Below are 16,477 nucleotides of genomic sequence, written 5' to 3'. Positions count from 1 at the left end.
ATTCCCATGCTTTTGTTTATGCTGTTCTCCTCTCTGGAGTTCCTCTGCTCTTCTCAATTAATGTATCCCCTTCCCATTCTTCCAGGTCTCCCTGAAGTACCTGATCCCAGCTCTACAGGCTCCTTCATGTTGTGGACTCCTTATTGAGTTTGGAAGTGTGGGAAACAAAGTGTGAGAATGCCAATTGGGCTAGGCCAATCACTTTATGGTTATCTTAATCATGAAGGCAAACATGTGGTCAGGGCCCAGGTTGACCAGCCAATCAGAGGACAATCGTGGAGTTCAGAGTCTATGTACATGAACTAAGAGTAATTTTTGTATGCTGCGCCACTCAGAGAGCAAAAGCAGCAGAGTTTGACATAGATAAAGAATCCTAGAGCTAGACGGTATTTAGAAAGTAGCTTCCATCCTTCACAGAAGATCCTGAGGCCAGAGGAGTTAGGTGGCATTTCCAAGATAAGCAGATATTAAAAGATAGAGCCAAGACCAGAGTTCTGATAGTACAGGCTTCCAGAGGTTTCCATCTGTGTTTCATTCAGCTACAGAGGGATCAGGATATAGAGAGCATTTCTGACTCAATAGGTTTTAAGAATTAGCACTTTTAAGAAATACCCCAAGTGTGCCTGATGTACAATACATTTTTAAAATGGTTGGTTTAGGGTTTTCTGGTGAATTCTCAATGTTGTGTTCTATGTGCTGGACTATTTAATTTGACTCATCATATATAGACATATTTTCTTTAACATGTCAAGGTTTGGGTGTTCAAATGCACCTTATCCTTCTCAAAATACTCACTTTGAAAGGCTCTGCAATCATCTCAGTGGCTCTTATGGAATGTATGTGAAAGAAGAATTTTCAGAGCCTAGGATACTTTTATCATCCATGGGTTCTTCTCCTTTTTCTCCACCACTCCCTCCCCCCTTTATTCTTCCTTCCTTCCTTCCTTCCTTCCTTCCTTCCTTCCTTCCTTCCTTCCTTCCTTCCTTCCTTCCTTCCATTCCCTTTCTCTCTTCCTCTTCTTCTTTTGGTGCCTTATGAGTTGATTCTGTTATTTTTCGAGACTGATGCAAGTTGTTCAGAGACTATTTAGGAAACACGTTGGATGGTCACATGAAATAGAACTTTGGTGTGATGGTAAAATAATGAGATCAATTGTCTATACTTAATTAGCAAATATTTATAAAGGAACTGCTATATACACCACCTAATGGGCAAACTCAAATAGCTCAGTCTTGCAATACAGCAGAGGAAATAGACAATGCAATGCCTAGAGTGAGCCCTGCTTTGAGACACACAGAGGAGCTTAGGGAATACCTGGAAGTCACCCTTTGAATCCAGGGCTCACAGCAGAGAAGCTATAGACTGGCTCTTGAGCACAATTTGGAGGAACCCCAGATGAGTTTCGAACAATGACAGGATTGAGATAACGCATCGCTCCTCAAGGTAGAAACCTCATTGGGAAATGTAAAATCTTATTTCATAAAAAATGATTCCCTTTGTTCTATAACCATGTTTTGAATGCCTAAAATTAGATAATGAGCTAGTGGAGTTTGTGCTGACATTGATAGCTCAAGGATACCTTTAACACAGCGTATCTAAAACCCAGCTTGGAATCATTCTAGATAAACCCGGTTCACCTTCGGGGCTCTCTACCCAATAGCTCAAAGCAGAATTCTAAGAGCAATCCTCGATGCCTCCTTCATCTTCTACTCCCATCAGATCAATCAAAGAGCCTGTCAGTTTCACTTCCTAAGTAGTTTTTTAATCCATCTGCTTCTTTCCATCTCCAGTCCACCACCCGGATTCAAGCCACTGTTGTCTCTTCCCCAGATTTTCACAGTCACCTCCACATTGCTTTCCCAGCTTTCACTCTGGGTCCCTTCCTATGCACTCACCACATTATAGCCTGAGAGAGCTTCTTAAATGTCAATCAGATGATATTGTTGTCACACCTAAAACTATTCAATCCTCTTTAGATCAAGATCAGCATCATCAGTATGGCCTAATGGCATTGAGTATTGGGCCTTTCTTTACCCCTCAGCCAAATTGGCACCCTCATATCCTCTGTCCTTTTTGTTGCAACCACACTGACCTTTCTGTTCCTGGAAATAGGCATGCCCCCTTCTACTTTAGAGACCTTGTTTCCCTCCTCACTTCCTTCCTTTAGTTAAATGCTTACTTCACCTCTCAGTACTGAGTTGCCCACACTAAACCAGACTCTTCTAGCTCAGTTTCCTACTTCCCTGTCATGAGCTTTACTTTCATAACAATTATTCGTTTGTTACTGTTTATCTAGGTAATAAGTTGATTAAAGTGTCTCTTCTCTAATCCACTATACAATTTAGGACATCTGGGTCCATATTTGCAATTGCTTACCATTATTTTCTAGGAACAGGCATTGTGCCTGGCAACTAGTAGGTGCTCAATAAATATATACAGCTAGAATGAATGAATTAACCTTTCAGTAGTGCAAAAAGAAATGCATCTCTGGAAGCACCAAATAGTAAAAATAAGTTCTGATTCAATAAGCTCCAAATAAACACAAGTAGTAAGTAAACAAGGGCTATGTGTCATACCCTATTAAATACGCACACTTCTAGGAAAATTCCTTACAGCACCCACTTATAAAAACTATTGAAAAAGCAAGAAATATAGTATGTGAAAACGAAGGCAAGAATTCTTTCCTCCCAACTTTTATATATATAATACATATTACATATAATATATAATATATGCAAACAGAAGAACTAGTATATATATAATATGTATATATATATATGTATATGTATACATATACATATATATTTATAGTGTGTATTATATATATATAGTGCCAAAATATGTATACACATTTTAAGAAAGGAAAATGTGTTAAAATTGTAATACTCAATATGTACCCATAACAAAAGATGATACAAGTCGTGTTGGACTTCTGTAATTACAAAAGGTATTCAAAGTGGTTACCATCAACGTAATTTAAATATTTTTTTCCTTTCTTAAAATGTGTAAACAATATTTTGGCACCCTCTGTGCACGCATGAATACACACACACACACACACACACACACACACACACACACACACGAGGTCTGACAATTAAGTTTGCGAACTCATCCTAGAAAAAGTACTACACACCTCATTGCTGCATATCACTATGGTCACCTTCGATGTACTCCCCTTGGGAAGCTATGCACTGATGCCAGTGCCTAGTCCACCCTTCAGAACAATGTTGTCGTCGTATTACCCTTGATGTCCTGAATGTCATCAAAATATCTTCCTTTCAATATTTCCTTTCTTTTCGGGTAAAGAGAGAAGTCACTGGGGGCCAGATCAGGTGAGTAGGGAGGGTGTTCCAATACAGTTATTTGTTTACTGGCTAAAAACTCCCTCACAGACAGTGCTGTGTGAGCTGGTGCATTGTTGGGATGCAAGAGCCATAATTGTGGGCGAAAAGTTCAGGTCGTTTTCGTTTAACTTTTTCACGCAGCCTTTTCAGCACTTCCGAATAGTATTGGTTAACTGTTTGTTCAGTTGGTGCAAATTCATAATGAATAATTCCTCTGATATAAAAAAATCTTAGCAACATCGTTGCAACAAGTTCGTGAACTTAATTGCTAGACGTGTATATGTATGTGTGTGTACACAAATATATAGAAAAATTGAAATTATTACTGAATGAACCATATATAACCCCTATTTATATACAATAATTAACATTTTACTGTATTTGCTTTATATCGTTCTGTATGTGTGTCCTGTATGATTTGAGTAAGTTGCAGTCATCATGAAGAGATAATTCAGCAAATATTTCCTAAGTGTAAGATATTTTGCTTATACACCAAGAAAATAAGCAATAATTACTAACATAATCTAACAGCCAGTCCAAATTTAAATTTCCCCAGTTGTCCCCAAATATCTTCTATAGATGTTTGTATCAAACAAGAATCCAAAGGTCACTCATTGCCTGTGTTTATTGTGGTTTTATAAAAATCTTTTAATCTATAATATTCTCTTGTTTTTAAAATTCATTACATTGACTTTTTTGAAGTTCTTTACCAGTGTCTTGGTGTATCCCATATCCTGATGAGTCTAATTGTTTCCTGTTGGAGTATTCCAGATTATTCTTCTATTTCCTGAAAACGGCAAGGTAGGTCTAAAGGCTTGATTAGAACTAGGTTAAACATTGTTAACAAGAAGATCTCATAGGTATTGGTGGGTACTGCATATTGCATCTTGGAACATCACTGAGAGGGTTCCACTAATAGTGATGCTAAAATAAGATGGTCAAATCTCTCCACTGTAAAGATTTATTTATTTTTCTTTGCAAGTAGTGAGTAATCTGTGGCACGACATCTGACACCTTGGGACTAGCTTTACCTCCCCACAAGATTTTATCCAATGGTTTTGAACCCCATTGATGTTCCTTGTCTGAATCAATGCTTTAATGGGTGAGGGATTAGATTTCAAAATGGTGGTTTTTTATTATTATTATTATTTCTATAATTCCTTATACTTTAAAAAGCTTCTCATTTGCAAAGAGAAGCTTTTCCACATCAATTGGGGATAAATTAAAATTACTTCTTTAAAGATGTGAAAATGGTTAATTCTTTGTGAAAAAATATTCCAAGTGGATGAATCAACGCACCTTTAATGTAGCATTTTGAGTGGTTGCTTTAAGGAGTTGGCTCACTGGTGATCTGAAGTAATGCATATGCCCAAGCCAATTATGGTGCTTTGGTCAATGATCCATGAATTTCAACTTCTAATTAAGATTTGACACCTTAGGTTAGAATGATGAGAAATTTCATTAAAGATTACTGAGTCTATAATACCTGTTTTAGAAATACTCTAATTATGTATTTACTCAATTACTACTGTAGATGACCAAGTAAATTCTGTGCATTTTAAGAAGTCTCTCAACTCAATATTTACATAAACAGCTTGGAATGGGCAGAATATCAAGTAATTAATATACATTTTTAAATGCCAAAAATATCCATGTTTAGGAAGTTAATTATGTATTTATGTGATATGGATGGGTGGGCAGCTGATATGCATTTTTAAAAGTTCATTGTTTCATAGCCTCACAGAAGCTTACTATGGTTTGTAAAGAGCCACAATGGTAGACCCATGTCACATCTCCTTTTGTAGACAGCGCCATGGGTCCCTCTTTTCATCCCGACTAACATCGATGAGTTTCTCATTTGGCTTTCATGCCTTCGAAAAGCTGAGGGGAATAAATCTACAACAGCCAAGTGCATACTAAAGGAAGTGTTCTGCTTCCAATTCCCTGAATTCATCCAGGAAACAATCGAAACCCAGAGTCAAGGTTGGTAGACTCTCTTCTCATTGAGGATGTTGAAATTTATAAGTGAGACACGCTGGTGGAAATTAACATCAGGCTGTCCGTTCACATGGGAATCCCCAAGACAGATTTTTCTCTCACTTTTTGGATTCTCCTCATTGATTGAAAATGGACTTCTTGGGAATTTATTATTTATTTAGCTTCAGATATCTCTATTATCTTTCATCTAGAAGCATCATATTATTTAGAAGGTTTAAAATAGAAGGTTTGTGTGTACTACAGGCTATTTTTAAAAATGGAATCATTAGTATCAGCTGCTAAAATCCCTGAGAAATACGAGAAGACATTATTTCTTTAGCTGATTATGTGCTCTGTGACGTGCTGATACGTTAATGATAAAACGGTGACTTTTTGATAGATAACGGTGTTCATCAGAAGAAATCTGATCTTTAGGACACAACTGAAAATAATCCTTGAAAGGAGAGCTGGTTGACTTTAGGGACACAATAAAGCAAAAAACCACAACCCCCTTCAGCGACAGTTCTTGCCACATAACTTTTATGCATAATGACTCAATTGAAATTAATTTAACTGACGTTTATTGAACTGTATTGTTCATGACAGATTAGGCAATGCTGCAGAAACAGACAACTCTAAAATCATAGTGGTTTAAACCAGTAAAACTTTATTTTTGCCTAGAGTGCCGGGTACGATTCTCAATCTTTCACCCATATTATCGTCTTCGAGCCTTTTAATAACTTAGGAAGCAGGCAGTATTATCACCATCCCCATTTTATGGGTATGGAAACTAAAGTATGGAGAAATTAAATAACTTGCCTCAGATGGCACAGCAGGAAAGTGGAGAAGCTCGGCATTGACCTCAGGCATTCTGGCCCCAGAATCTTCTCTCAACCTCTCCACTCTCTCCTGGTTTAGGCATGGGAGCCTGCGAGCAGTTTGATGAAGGGGAAACAGACTCGCCACAGAAGTATGAGCAATTCTGAAAGTAGGGGTGACACAGCTGGGTACACAGCCAGGTTGGAATCTTATCTCTGCCAGTTATTCACTATGACCTGACATTACCTGTCTGGCTTTAGTTTCATCAATTGGAAAATGACAGTTAGTAAAATGTATTCATTGTGTATGTGCATGCATCCACTTGTGGATATGAGACACAGAGAGAGAGAGAGAGAGAGAGAGAGAGAGAGAGAGAGAGAGAGAGAGAGAGAGAGAGAGAGAGAGAGAGAGAAAGAGAGAGAGAGAGATCTGATACTGAATAAAATTTTATCCCTTTGTTGTAGTTTTCCATCAAATTTCATGCAGAGCACCTAAATTGGCCTTTTAGGCTTCCAGATTATAGTTCTTGGTACCTGTATGTCTCTCCTCATGTTTCTCAAAGCAAGTTTCTTATTTCATTGGAGGAGCCAAATCAAGTCAGCTCTCAGAACATGTGCTGTCACTTTGCATGATTGACGTCCTTGGGGATAATGATGGTGTGAGGACTAATCTATGTCTTACAGAAAGGGAATTTTTAAAGAGTCACTCAGTTTGCCTACCATGAAATAAAGAAAACTCAGTCTCTCAGGGTTCAGAAGATACCTAGCCATTTCTGTGACAGAAAAAGCCTCCAGAGAGGAATTCACATCAGAAATTCTCTTATTTCTGTCTCCAGTGCCTGTTATTGAGGTGGTCGTGATTTTTACTGGCCTGGTATCTGAACCTGAGACAGAGGCAGAAAGAGGATCTCTTATTACCCACCAGGGACATGTTTGTAAGTCCCGACCTACCTCCTGCCCAGAGGTCCCCCTGCCAAGAATTCTGCCTCTAACAGGTGCTTCCTCTGTTTCCTCCAGGATTAAGTAAAGGGATTCTTAGTGCCGGTGAGGTGGGCTTGACTGCTAGGACGTGAGTTTAGGTCTCCTCTATGCAGACCTAGTTCATCCAGAGCCTCAAAATAGAGGGCAGAAACTTGGCGTAGATGCCATTCATTGTTCTAGGGCAAACATCTAGTAGAAAGCACTGGTCTTCCCCAGAACAGTGTCCACCCAGAGAGCAGACTGTTTGGGTCCTAACATTTTGGGAATTAGGTTTCACTGGAAATTGGCCAATCATAGCTATCGTGTGTACTCCTCAGATAGGAAAGCAGATACTAGTACAATCATATTGTTCTCATTTTTTAAAGTCAAAAATAAAGAAAAAAACCTCTCAGATCTAAGTATTTGGTGAGACTATCATTAGCACTTTCTGAGGCTTCTCCTCGTCTCTTTATCTCAACTTTTCCATGGACACTTCATGTGGTCCAAGGATGAGCAGCTGATACCTGATACTTCCTTTGGGTTGTACACTACCTAATTCATGCTGTCCTATGGATGGAGCATTGAGTTTGAAGGCCCTTAAACATGCTTTCAGGGGGGATGCATTTGAGTGCAAGATAAATAATCAGTGTAGAACAAAGCTCTGAGAAAGAAGCTTACATTCTGCAACTAATCATGTACTAGATGTCTTTGAATTGTATGCACTGTGCATAGCGAATATAACCCCACACCTGAACTTCGATAGTGATGAACTGAAGAGATGGGGGTCTTTCTCCATCATAATGATCCCTTTGAACCATGAGACTGGTCACCACTGTCTTTACAAGTAAACTGAAATGCTGAGATAGCCCAACACCAGGATATACATGATGAGAAGTAGCTTCCCTTTCTGCTTGGCTTGAACTAGACCTTGAAGCAAAAGTGCTACATGGAAAGTGGGGATGAAAGGAGGGGTATGTCTCAGGTGGACATATGAGCAATGCAGGGAGTAGGACCCCTCAGGCCATTGTCTCGTTGCTAGTGTTTGTGGGAAATGGTTGGAGGTAGATTTGGGAAAGTGGGTGGGAATCAGGTTTGATTGATAGGCCTAGAGATTTAGGACACCCCTTTGCATTGCACCTGAGACTCTTCTAGGAGATCGCATTAGCATGGTTTACTTTCTTGAGGACCAGTGTCATAGAAAAGGGAAGCCAATGAACATGTGGGGTGAGGGCTTGTTTGTGCAGTAGCTTAGGATGAGCCTGCAGATGTGGCAACTCCAAGTGCTGTGGCCTGTGAGGGCCTGGATGGGGCCTGCAGATGTTAGTGCAGAAAGGTTTTTAAGCATCTGCTACTCACATTCTTTTATCACGTCAGGGAGGTGATTACAAATGGCTCAGCATTTGGGCTCATGCATTGATTTTAAGAAACTTAAATACTGCGTACTTATGTATGCAAATGCTTTCTACTATGAGTGTATTTATTTACTGATAGGGCAGAGTTTTGCAGCCATGGGAAGAAATAGTGTTAAGCTTGGCTCTAACCAAGTTTACGCTGGCTTGCTTCTCCTCCTCTGGTGTGTTTTTACTACCACACCTACACACCCATTCTCATTTTCCTTTAGGAATTTGGCACTGTGCCATGTGTCCAGGAAAGGTTCAGTAAATGTTAATTAACTCTGATTTCCAAGGAGGGAAATTCTGCACATAATGGTGATCGGTTCCTTTGCTTTTCTGCTTGAGGTAGAACAATAAAAATGGAAGGAGTAGAAAATACCTGTTGAGTCTGAAGTGTGTGTGTGTGTGTGTGTGTGTGTGTGTGTGTGTGTGTAAGGGAGTAGGGGTAACCTGCTTCCATTAATTAGAAGAGAGGGTTGGACCATAATTTAGAGGTTAATGAAAGATCTAGGTCTTATTGTACCTCTCCAACTGTCAGGTGCTGGAACAGGGCAATAGATTCTAGAGTACCAGAGTGGATTTCTCAGGATGCAGTATACAGCATGCCACACCTGCCATCTTCCCTTCATAGCCTCACTTTTGAACTAGTAGTTCAAACCTCCATTTCCTTAAATGATGTTCATTCTTCTTTCCAGCACAGTCTGGCTTTGTCTCTAGAATTCTAAATTCTTTTCTTCCTTACAAGGTTGTTTCTTATTTTAGAAGATGACATTGCTACCTATTGACACATGAGCTAAAGCCTGAAATTCATCCTATTCTTCTCCCTCCTCTCCTTCATCTTTTCCAGTGGCTCCCACTCCCACCCTGCCACAGGTGTTCTCCACTGCCACCGCCATTGTTGGCCTGAGGTCCTCGCTCTTGCATTGCCTGTATCTTGACACTCCTACCTCCAATCCACACCCTGCTCCTTCTCTGTAGGACTCATTTTTTCTCAAGTACATGTAGGAAGAACTTTCTTGAAATGCCTATGTGCCATTTAATCCCATCAACGCCTGTCTGCCCTTCCCTCGTTGGTCTTGCAGCAGTCAGGACCCCACATCACATCGGAATCTCAGCCCTGCCACATTCCCATGTGGAAAAACCCCTTGCCAATGATGAGGACATCTACAAGCTCCACAGAGCAAAGGCTGAGGCCTGGGACACTTGGAAGAGATGCAGGTACTGTGGCTGGAAACCCCCAGTGCCTCTACTGGAGTGAGGGGTGAACAGAGACAGTTTGAGGTTTTCCCTCCACTGGGTATATGATGAAATCCATTCATGGGCCATCTGATATAGTCATTGCTTAGTTGGTTATTGCTTTTATGTCCCCTGAAGGCTTCACAGACTCAGGTTTCTGTTGCTATGTAACAAATGTCCCCAGACCGAGCAGCTTACAACAATAATCATTTCATTATCTCTCGTGATTCTGTGAGTTGACTGCGCTCAGCTATGTGGTCGTTCTACTTCATGTGATGTCAGGGGGGGTTGCATCTGGGGGCCTGACTTGGCTGGACACCCAAGGTGGCTTCCTTACATGGCTGGCAGTTGGGGCTGGCTTTGCTGGGAACTCTGCAGGGGCTGTTGATCAGAGGGACTCTGTCCTCTTCTAGGTGGCCTTTCCAGGAGATTTGGGCTTCTCACAACATGGCATCTGAGTTCCAAGAGAGATCATTCCAAAAGGCAAAAGTAAATGCTGCAAATCTCTTAAGGCCCTGCTTCAGAGATACACAGTATCACTTCTGACAGCCTCTTGATAAGAGTGAGTCACGGGGCCAACCCAAATTCAATGTGGTAAGGCTCTTGCTCACTGGCCACCATCTTTGGGAACTAATTATGAAAAATATTAAGCAAGTTTGCTTCCATTAATAAAGCCCTAACTCCCGGAGAGATTACTCCAGTCGCTCAGCATCTGGTTAGTCTGCCTGTTGGTGTCAGTTGTAATTCCTGGTCTTTTGACTTGCTCTTTGCAACTGAATCCTACCTAGATATCAGACTAAGTCATTGGCCTCTGCCCCGCTTTCCGGTGCCTCTAGCTGACTATTAATCATGTGTTGCCACGTTCCTTCCATGCTGACTGCCTAAACATCCTTAGATATTTTCCTATTCCTTGTCTCTTTCAGTGCTGGCTCCCCTCTTGCTGGGCCTCCTCTTACTCACTAACAAGTCTGACTTCTCCCTCTGGGGCCTATTTGACTTGGACCCAAACATCACTCTGACCTGGCTCATTGCTACGTGAGTGCCATTAATGCAGAAGCTTTGCTCCGAGACTGAAATTGCCTAGAGACTCTATCTGCCTACGTGGGGTGTCACTAGTACTGATTGGTTCCTAACGCAGTTTAATTTGGAAGATAATAAATCTAGTGCTCTTGGAATTGTTGGCCAGGCCATATTCGCTATTTATTTAGCTGTGCGGACCATCTCAGAGTTCCCAGGTCCCCTCCCTGGGGCCCAGTTGGCCATGCTGAGAAAGCTACATAAGTTTATGCTCTTACCTCTGTGGCAATATTCCCGTAGCACCTTATTTGTGTTGACTCTGGCATGTCAGCTTGTAAAACCAGAGAACCTTTGTAATAAAATAATCTTGCAAAGGTCAGCCATACCTTTAACACTGGTCCTTTTTCACCATTTTCAGAACATCCACCATCTTAAAGAACATTAGCATTCTATAACACAGGCTCCTGGGTCATGTCTATTCATCTTATTTCATTCTCTTCCAAAAGAAACAGAACATGGATTGGCATAAGGTGGATGTAGAATGTTTATGTAATGACATAGTTATTTTAAGATTCCTGACTAGGAAGCAGCTTGTTGCTGCTAAAAAGCTTAAAAGAACACCCCAAACTGCCAGGATAGTCTATTAACAAAATGTCATTTTAGCATGCATGAGCCTATGTGTATACCTTAATTACTGAAGTCACAATTTATAAATAGATATCTTTAACCTCATGTCTGGACAGGTCCCAATTTGAATGATTGCATTTTTCCTGCCTAAATTCTCCTAGTTCCAGCCTAGTGAAAGCAGAATAATAGGCTGACCCTGACTTTCCATAGTCCACTCAGATAACCAATAAACATTTAATGGAGCATGACCTGAGGTCCACTAATAAACAGATATTTTCTACAGTAGTGATTCCATATAGTAGATAGTGCATATTTACTCACTTGACTTGAATTCTTACCTGATTCACTGGTAGCTCATTTCTTGTGTAATTTATGGCATTGTACACTAATAATTGTACAGTATTTCAAGTGTTAAACATGATTCAGGCACCATTTCAAGTCTTTTATATGTACTATCTCATTTGATCTTGACAACAAATCTATGAGGGATGCTATTATTATCCGTCCTTTATACACAAGGAAACTGAGGCACAGAGGATTAGTCACTGCATCGTGTGGCTCTGACAATGCCTTAGTCTTACTGGTTATGATTCAACAACAACAAAAAATTCAATATAAATCTCACAGGTGTCTGATCATCAGGAACTTCACTCTTCCTATTATCTATAGAGAGGTGAGTTTTCAAGAACTTCATTCTTCCTTTCTAGTATGTATAGGGAGGTGAGTTTCAAGAAGCAGAAATAAAATGGGCAGCACAGGTGACATATGACAGAGGTTCCTGTGCTCTTCTTATGAACACTCTCTGTAATAGGACAGAGAATTATAAAATTATGTGTGCACACACACACACATACACATACATACCCACATATATTCTGTGATACCAATACACTTACAAGAGAGCATAAGTATTATAAATGGTGCCCAAAGTCTTAACAAAAATAAGAAAATCTTTAAAAATTATAAAACATTCCTTAAATAAAGGAAGCTTGCCCTTAATGAACCAAATGGAGGGCTTGTGTTAAAACAAATGAGACTCATTTATAGGTCCTTGAGAAACCATCAGATCTTAGTTTTGTGCCTCCATTAAACTAGGCAGACAGTATCTATGGTCTCTTTAACTCTGAAATTTTTTGTGAATTTATAACTATGAGGAAAATAGGGAACAGCATACTATCTTTGCCTGCAGAGGATGTGTTCACCCTGCCTATCTGAAGCAGATTCTGTGACTTCGGTGGCTTTGGAGAGCTCTAAATACCGTGTTTCCCCAGAAATAAGACCGGTCTTATATTAATTTTTGCTCCAAAAGATGCATTAGGGCTTATTTCCTGGTTAGGTCTTATTTTGGGGGAAACACAGTTCTTCCACTACGGGAAAAGCTGAAAAGCTATACCTATGGGCAGCCCTCTGTTTCTATATGTGAGGCACCTACAAATACTATTTATACACAGAGGCATCTTTTTTGTCTCTGTACTGACCGTGTGCTCTAACCAGCATCCTTTGCTCACTCCCTGGGGCTTCCCTCTCCCAGCTTCCATTACTCTTTTACTGTCCTTGTCTGTACAATGGCCTTGTTGTCAGAGTCAAATAAGCCCTAAGTCTGGATCCCCTTCCAGTGTGACATGTGAGTGAATGATTTGGCTTAAAATTATTCCCATACAAATTATTCCCATAAATGCCACTTCTATGGCAGGAGGACTGGGGGGAGTTACTGAGAGTCAACTGTGTCTTCTAAGTTCCCTTGTTTGAGGTTCCTGGTGGAACCTCAGCTGATTTGATTCAACTGCCTCTGAGCCAAAGGAACAGAAGGCCAATATATCTATGCTATTTGCTTTGGCAATATTAGGTGTGAGCACTGTGTTTAGTTTAAAAGTCCCCCAAAATATTAATGCTAAATTGTTAGGGCATGAAATCCTTAGAGAATGATTATATTCAAACACCTGTCCTCAGAAATACTCAAAATAATAATATAGTTAAATAGATAATAATCTCTAATTTTTGTGTAGGTTTCCACTCCAGTTCCTTTTCCAGCCCTGCTTTCCATTCTTTGACCCACCCTCCGGAGTCTCTTGGATTAAATAGAAAATAAACAACCCAGAGTTAAATCACACACTGGGATCCAGGTGCTCTCCGTGAACAAGGCTTGATTCTGTTGGACTGCAAGCAAGACAACTATAGTTCTTTTGTATTTTTCAAATAAACAACTATGTTATATGGAAGCAAGAGCTCTGGAAGCACTGTCTGAGTGTTGAAGTCTAGCCTCGTGAAAGCTGTTAGAAGTCAGCTCAAGTTTGTCTCGTCTTTCCCAGGACACCTCCTTCTAGGTTGGGAGCAAACCAAAGAGGAAAACACAATACCACATTTACTTCTGGGACACAGACAGACAACCTAGAAGCCATGCATCTTTATTAGCAGCCATTGTGAAGCAGCTGGAATGGAGCAGGCAAAGACTGTCATTATGTTTCATCACTCGTCCCAGGACAAGGTATATGGTTCTGCCACAAGTGCACAGCTTGGATAGATGTCAGAGATGGATGAATATCATTACATGAGTGTGTGGTCAGCCCTCCTGACATAGAAACCTTATCCCTTTCTCTAGATTTGCTGAGAGCTTTAATCAAGACCTCAGATGGGAAAACTGTCACTATTTACCAAAAGCACCCTCAGAGCTGGTCTTGTTTCCTGTTATTGGGTCATGTTCTGCAGCTCACATGTTATTGTTTTATCTGAGACAGGGCCAGGGCTGTCAAAAATGTGACTTTTTCATTAGTGGTTTCATTGTCATTCCCTTCCTGTTCTGATAAAGAAGCTGATCCCAAGGCTAATATCTGGCTGCTTTTAGATGCCCATCTTCCACTGATGTATCCCTGGGCGCTCGTGGCACAGAGGCAGTGGGCAGCAAGAGCTGCCCTCGCTCCTCCTGCAGCTGTCACCCTGGATTGACTCTTCCTTTCCCACCTTCTGACAGCACTGACATGGGTGGGTGTGAGTGCACTGGGCACGTTGCCAGGATGCGTGTGGCGCTTACCCAACAGAATATTATAAAGTTTATAAGGTTTGCTCTTTGTTTCCCCCATCCTCCTTTTGGAGAAACTTTATCTCTTAGGTCTGTGGGGTTTTGCTGGTAACAAATGAAACCTTAAAGAAAACTCATCTCTTAGGTGAGTAGGAAGAGAATTTATTTAAAAAGTTATGCATCAAAGGTTTAGTCACTAATTTTAGTCCATTTTCAGGAGTATTTCCATTTTCAAGGAGGGTATCTGGAAAGGGCAATGATTCCTGGAAACAGTCATTCAGTAACAATCAAATTTTAGGCATTACAAAGGGAGATAAATGTATTCGGGGTGGGGGACCCAACCCAGATTAAATGGCTCACTGCTTTTTTAAAAAAACCTGTATGAAGCATAACACTGAAAAGTGTCTCCTATCAGCTTTGTGTTTTCAAGTCTGCTTCTTTATCTACCCTTCCCAGCCATATTTCTTCTCTACTTAAAAAAACAACAACAACAATCCCCTCAAGACCCTCCCCTAAAAACAAACAAATGAAAAAAACACATACTGGATGCCAGTGATGTTACAGCGGGACAAGAAAGATAAGAAATGAAACTATTAGAGAAAGATATTAAGTGGCTAAAGGCATGAGGATGACTTGTATTTATTTTGGAATGATCTAGATGCTTTACACCTGAAGTAGGAAGAATTTAATTAATGATGAAGCACTTGTCCAAATGATGAGAAAAAATTATAATGTGGGCCTCACTCTACATCCCTGATGAAGAAAAATCTAACAGGTCTTATCCCTAAAGGCCTACCTTTCAGATGCTTGTTCCACTTATTCCATTTAAAAATTTCCAAGGGATGTGAACACAGACATGATCTATTTCAAAAAGTTCAATTTACACTCTCAAGGTGTCCCATGTTAGCTAGCACTATGGTAAAAAAAAAAAGAAAAATAAAAATAAAAAATAAAAAAATAAGCAAACCCATAGGAGAGGAGACAACACTGAGAAAACAAGAGTGTGGGCCTAGATATTAAATGGGTCAGGTTAAAATTAAATTAGTTCACTGTCTTTATGTTCTATTATAAACCAGAAATCCATGAAAGTTAGATGCACAGAAATAATGTTCAATGTCTTTCATTCAAAGTTTCCACAGTATTTTACCTGGTTTAAAATATTAAAGTTAACATGTGGACTTTTTTTGTAAGGAAAGAAGACCTAAGGTTAAATAAATGCTTCTTTTATTTTTTTTCTGATTATAAAATAATACACCCTTTTTATAGAAAAACAATAAGAACACCACAGAAAAAACAATTAAAATGACAATAATCTCATAGTCAAGAAATAAGCATGGCTAATATTTTTGATATATTTCCTTTTAAAGTTCTCTTGCATGCATGGGTACATAAAACATATGCACATGTGTTTTACAAAATCAAATGTTTTGCATTTGGTTTTGAAGCCCTTTTTGCACTTACATAATTATGATATCCCATACTATTATATACAGTCTTCAAACAATAGTCCACTTAACATTTTTTATTGCATATTGAAATCACTCCTAATTTTTTTTGATATTATAAATAAAGTTATGATGAATATCCTGGTACAACAATTGTGTATTTATTACTTTATCAGTTTTTTATTATATTCTATGCAACATCTATTTTATACTTGTTTCAAATTTAGGGTGCATATTTTTTGTTAAGTTGTGATTGTTCTTTATACATTGAAGCTACTAACACTTTGTAATATTTGTTTCAAATGCTTCCCCAAGTTTTCATGCATCTTTTACACTTTGATGCTTTCATTGGCAAAAATTGTACCAAACTTATTGATTTTGTTTTGGTGCTTCTTCCATTGCTTTTAGGTTTTGAAAGTTTTTCATCACCCCCAAGATCAATAAAATATTCATCTACATTTTCTCATTTTGAAAATTTTGTGTGGCTGTTGCTTATTGTTCTTTTCAAAGACAACAGAGAATACACTAAAAGTAGAAGTGCCTTCATTCCCTACCCCTTCCTTTCGCCAATCCCAATCCACAGATGCTCCTTCGGTTTTGGATGATTTTAGTTTTCATTTTTCACTTTTTAACATCAGCT

General features: G+C 39.5%; 1 long non-coding RNA gene across 2 annotated transcripts; it reads left to right on the top strand.

Annotated features, from left to right (window-relative positions):
- The first annotated feature begins 2,828 nt into the window (after positions 1 to 2,828).
- Positions 2,829 to 16,273, top strand: LOC148758431 (uncharacterized). Of its 2 annotated transcripts, XR_016021178.1 has the most exons (7): positions 2,829 to 4,148; positions 5,153 to 5,330; positions 6,243 to 6,343; positions 9,579 to 9,714; positions 10,146 to 10,294; positions 10,656 to 10,767; positions 13,383 to 16,273. It is a non-coding gene; the product is annotated as an uncharacterized LOC148758431 (long non-coding RNA). The 2 variants fall into 2 exon arrangements; XR_016021179.1 differs by lacking the exon at positions 10,656 to 10,767.
- Positions 16,274 to 16,477: the final 204 nt, after the last annotated feature.

This window comes from Rhinolophus sinicus, chromosome 4 (assembly GCF_057876585.1).
Source record: "Rhinolophus sinicus isolate RSI-liver-muscle chromosome 4, RSI-T2T, whole genome shotgun sequence".
NCBI lineage: Eukaryota > Metazoa > Chordata > Mammalia > Chiroptera > Rhinolophidae > Rhinolophus > Rhinolophus sinicus.
Note: the sequence above shows the minus strand (reverse complement) of the source record. Positions and strands in the feature narration are given on the sequence as shown.